Genomic DNA, 4,998 nt, shown 5'->3' with positions numbered 1-4,998 from the left:
TGCCCAAGTACCAACATATTTCATCCGTGATGCAGTGACATACTCAGTGACAGAAGAGTGACCTTCCCTAAGACAAGCAACATACCTGGATTGATTTCTTAGTATCTGAGCAACAATAGCACATCTAATTTTCCTGTGCTCTTTCTCATTTCCAGTAATAGCAAAAGCCAGAGATCTGAAAAAGCAGTTACCATCACCAGTAATAGGCACCGTTCTGCAAGGGTCACCCATTGGAAACTGTGCAGCCATGTTTACATGACCATGATCAATGTACACCACACCAAGCTTACAGGAAAAACTTCTTTGCTGCTGTGTTGTCAAAGGACTGAAGAAAAACTGCTCACTGCATAGCTCACTGACAAAAACTACATCACCTTCATTGCCCACGTGCATATTAACCTCAGGTTCTGCATCGTCTGTCACATTTGGCCTTACCACACCATATTGGCTCTCTGACATGCTGGCAAACTGCTGGACTCTGGTCATTGAGGAGTTACCGTCTGGATGCTCTGACATGCTGGTAGACTGGTTGAGACTGGTGACTGAGGAGTTACCATCTGGATGCTGCTGCAGGATGCTTCGACTGGTCACACTCACAGCTGTAATCTCAAACTGTTCCCCTGTTGCATCTAAAGACAGTCCTAGGGTATTCACATGGTCTAGCAAAGAATCTATGCCAGAGTGGTACACCAATATACTTCTGCCTGATGCGTCGCTTGCTCCATCTCCTCGTCGGGAATGGGAGTCGATCACCACATACCATGACCCTTGCTTAATGATGGCACATGTATTTACTTTAAGAGTAAAAAGACACGCATCATACAGTGAGAATACTCTTCTTACCGCTTGATCAGCTGACATGAGAATGTTGCACATATCTCCATATTCGCTCACACCAAACAAGCCAACAAACATGTCATCATGGTAGTTTATTTCAAATTTATCACCATTTAATGTGTACTCAGTTGGTAGATCTCTCACAAACAGATACCTAGAAGCATCTTGAATTGCCCCAGCATCTCTGATGGTAGTGTAGAGGTCATCTCCGTTCAGCAGTACTTGATCAATGTCTGTGACTGACCAGCTGAAAACGTTCTTTATCTTACACATTAGTATGGCAATCAAACTATTAGCAACACATTGCTTGTTACTGTTAACGCCAAATCGTGGGTGTCCTTGATGGAAGGAGCCTCTCACAATACGTGCCTGAGGAAAATGAGGAGATGCACCGATAGTTACACAGTTCATATGCTGCTGTTGAGCCAGGGTACTTTTTTGTTCAGACATTAGCAAGGGTTTTGCCAAGGGTTTTGCCAAAGGTTTTGCCAGACTTGTTGCCAGACTTGTTGCCAGACTTGTTGGAAAATGAGTTGGAAAATGAGTTGGAAAAGGAGTTGCAAAAGGAGTTGGCAAGGAATTAGATGGTTGCATGGATGGTAATATAGATGGTCGTATAGATGGTAATATACCTGCAGCCTTTCTTTTTTGAGGCGGCTGCAAAACCTCGTCATCAGTCAAAGCCTTGTCTTTAGAAAGAGAAGGCATATACAAATCGTCATCAGTCCTAGAAATGGCACCCAAGGTGGGAACCTGGTGGTCATGGCTCGTCGGTAAAGTCACAGTCAGGATCTTTTTGGTTTTCCAGTAGGGGGGAAAAGAAATAACCCCGTCAGTCATAGCCATGACAGAGTCAGGCTGCAGCTGTGCAGCCTGCTGAAGTTGTTGGTCGTGGCTCGTTGGGAAAGTCTCAGTCGTAATCTTTTTGGTATTCCGGTAGGGGGGAAAAGATGTAACCCCGTCATCAGTCATAGCCACATCAAGACTATCAGCAGCTCGCCGCCGGTCTATCAGCCTCTTCTTCGCTGCTGCTGAACGCCGGGACGCCTTAGTGCGAGGCATCTGCAGATTAACAGGGGGGGACAACACAAGGCACACCTGCTTACAACCTCACTTTGCACTAACATCTCAATTATATGTCCTGATAGCTAGTGATAAACACTTGTAATTTGAAATCACAGGTTCAAATCCCCAATAACCAAGGTACCACCAAGTTACCCTCAGCAAAGTACCACCTCCAAGAACCGCTCAAATGATGTATGTCAAGTTGTTCCTCCTTGGATGGAACTTCATAGCATCTTTTCTTCTGCCAGTTTCCAACAGTGTTCCATATAGGTTAGATGTAGATGACATTTTATGGTTGTGCAGTGTGTGTGGTGACTTAGTACTTATCAGTTATCACTAATTTTAATTCATATGTATTACTTAAAGCAATTACAATGCTGTTTTTCTGTGAGAACTATGTACACTGACACACCTCAGCTACTTAGAATCAGTGATGCAGCTAAATTAATATTGAAGTGTCTACACAGTAAACCACACTTTACACATTAAACATTTTACGAAGCATTACAATCTTTATCCTACAATCAATCTCTCACGACTTTCATTGTTAAAATGACACACTTACCTGTGAAGTCACACTGCGAAACAATATTACACAAGCTTCACTTCAACACTAACTTATGGGTTGCTCACATGCATTTCAATTTTTCCTGTCACAAAAATGCAATTTATTACAAATGCTACAAATTACTACTGCCACAGACACAAATATACCTTTGCTCCTTAAAAGCAATATCATGGCCATTTACCATATTGGTCAAAAAAACACCTCTGTCACTACATATTCAACATGCTGTTGTATAAACAACTCTGTTAATTTTAACATTTTAAACCGAATTTAAGGAAGCACTTTTTTTTCCACACAGCATGTACCTACACTATGGAAAAGTCTTCGTACTAGTGTAGCACAAACTAAAACCCTAGGTTCCTTTAAATCAGACCTAGATCAGATTTTAACAACTGTCACATATTAGGCAGTAACACTATTACCTATAAAATACTATAGTTCTCTTCCTATAGCAAATTCATTTACAGCATACAGCTGGAATATGGAATAGTCTTCCAGGTAGTTAATTGTAACCCAAAACCCTGGGTTAGCCTACATCAGATAGATAAGATTAACAACTAACATATTAAACAGTAACAATTACCTATGAAATACTATGCTTCTCTTCCTATAGCAAATTCATTTACAGCATACAGCTGGAATATGGAATAGTTTTCCAGGTAGTACATTGTAACCCAAAACCCTGGGTTAGCCTAAATCAAATAAATAAGATTTTAACAACCAACATATTAAACTTCTATTTCAATAGCAAACTTGTGTAGTGGCAATGCTGACTTCTCCAACTGCACAAAGCATACCATTTATCACTTTCTCCTTGGAAATGTCTTTCTCCAGCAGAAATCTGTAGAAAAAAGTGACAGACGACTTTCATAGCATCAACATTTCTCAATAGTCAGTCTTTATTGAAAACACTGTGTACACTTGATAAACCTTCTCCACAGTCATTCTGAAACAACTAGTGGTGGACATCAGCTTCAAAATATTCACCTTTGATCCCTCTGTCGTCAGAGCTCTTCAAAGTCTATAAAGACAAGATGCATAAGTTAATAATTGAGATGTGTATACATTTCATTAGTATACGAAACATTGATACCACAAACATTTCACTGTAGCATTCCAACCAGTCGTTTAATATTAAGTTTCTTTCATGATGGCTTACATTACTAGTGAAATATATATAACATTTTTACTTTAAAATATATGCAGTAAATTCACATCGCCTAAGAGTAATGACAAAAGTGCACCCTACAAACATCGCTGCGATGTAATGCAGCCTCACATACATTTGTCTCACACCGGTCTGTATCTGTTTTCGTACCGTTACATTTCCTAAAGACGCAGGCATGGCGTCATATCTCCTTGCCGGTTCATTCTGTCCAAATTTGCCGTAATCTGCTGCAGTAGTGACTAAACATTCATTGCCCTACTTTACAGTTGACAGGTCTATAACTACGACGTAAACACTACGGGCGTTTAGCATGCAACTTCCGGTAAAACCGCCATTAACTGGTGCCGAATCCTTATCAGCTACATTGCAAAATATGCTACTTTAAAATATATGGCTACATAGATGGGCATGTAGTAAAGCGCCTTCAGACAATTTAATGTTGTGAACTAAATAAAATTATATTTAATTGTTAATTGATAACCGGATAGTGCTCCCATTGAAGATTTCAATATTAAGATTTGTCACATATATATGCAGTGAAATGAACCCTGACTGATCTAAAGACTGTGCAAAAAGAGAAAGAGTAAAATACGAGAAATACCAAATCCATTTGTATTCCGTACATGTGCGCATGCTCAGCAAAAAATCTAAAATGGCCGACATGGAAACAGCTCTGTGGCGCATGTATTATAATTTAATTTATAAATTATAAATGCTTTTAAAAACCTTGACACAAAATACACCACCCACAGTGAGAAAACAGCAAAGCGTCAAGCGAATAAAAACATAGCATTACACATATGTTAGTACGTCTACCGTAATTATAAATGTTAAAACACAAAAGTACGACATGCCACAAAAACGTTTAAAACATACTTTGCGCTTCTGAACCAAACTTAAATCTGACCACTTACACGTCATTTACTGTTGCCACGTCCTTATCTGCTACATTACAAAATATATTACTTTAAAACATAAGCGTATAAGAACGAGGATAATGTAAAGCGCAAATGTACAAGATACCTAAAAATGCCGCCACAGAAACAGCTTTCTGTGGCGCATTAACTGTTTCTGTGGCGCATGTAACATCGACGGCACAAATGATTACGCTAGTCAAACACTATTGCCTACTATCAAACTAAACATGTTTTTTTTAAAAGCTTAACACAACATAAACCACCCACAGTTACAAAACAGGAACGCCTCAAAAAGCAAATAAAGCCATAGCATTACACATATGTAATTACGTCTACCGTACTTATAAATGTCACTACACAAAAAGTAAGACATGTCACACACCGCGTTTAAAACATACTTTGCGCTTCCGAACCAAAATTAATTTTCACCACTTACACGTGTT

General features: G+C 39.4%; 1 long non-coding RNA gene across 1 annotated transcript; it reads right to left on the bottom strand.

Moving 5' to 3' along the window:
• Positions 1–1,744: 1,744 nt before the first annotated feature.
• On the bottom strand, positions 1,745–3,493 carry LOC140578765 (uncharacterized). Its single transcript, XR_011983043.1, has 3 exons — positions 3,458–3,493; positions 3,268–3,311; positions 1,745–1,899 (listed from the first exon to the last, which is right to left on the bottom strand). It is a non-coding gene; the product is annotated as an uncharacterized lncRNA (long non-coding RNA).
• Between the last annotated feature and the right edge of the window lie 1,505 nt (positions 3,494–4,998).

The sequence above is a fragment of the Paramormyrops kingsleyae genome, chromosome 1, assembly GCF_048594095.1.
Source record: "Paramormyrops kingsleyae isolate MSU_618 chromosome 1, PKINGS_0.4, whole genome shotgun sequence".
Taxonomy (NCBI): Eukaryota; Metazoa; Chordata; class Actinopteri; order Osteoglossiformes; family Mormyridae; genus Paramormyrops; species Paramormyrops kingsleyae.
The sequence above is the reverse complement of the archived record's forward strand: the minus strand, read 5'-3'. Positions and strand labels throughout refer to the sequence as shown.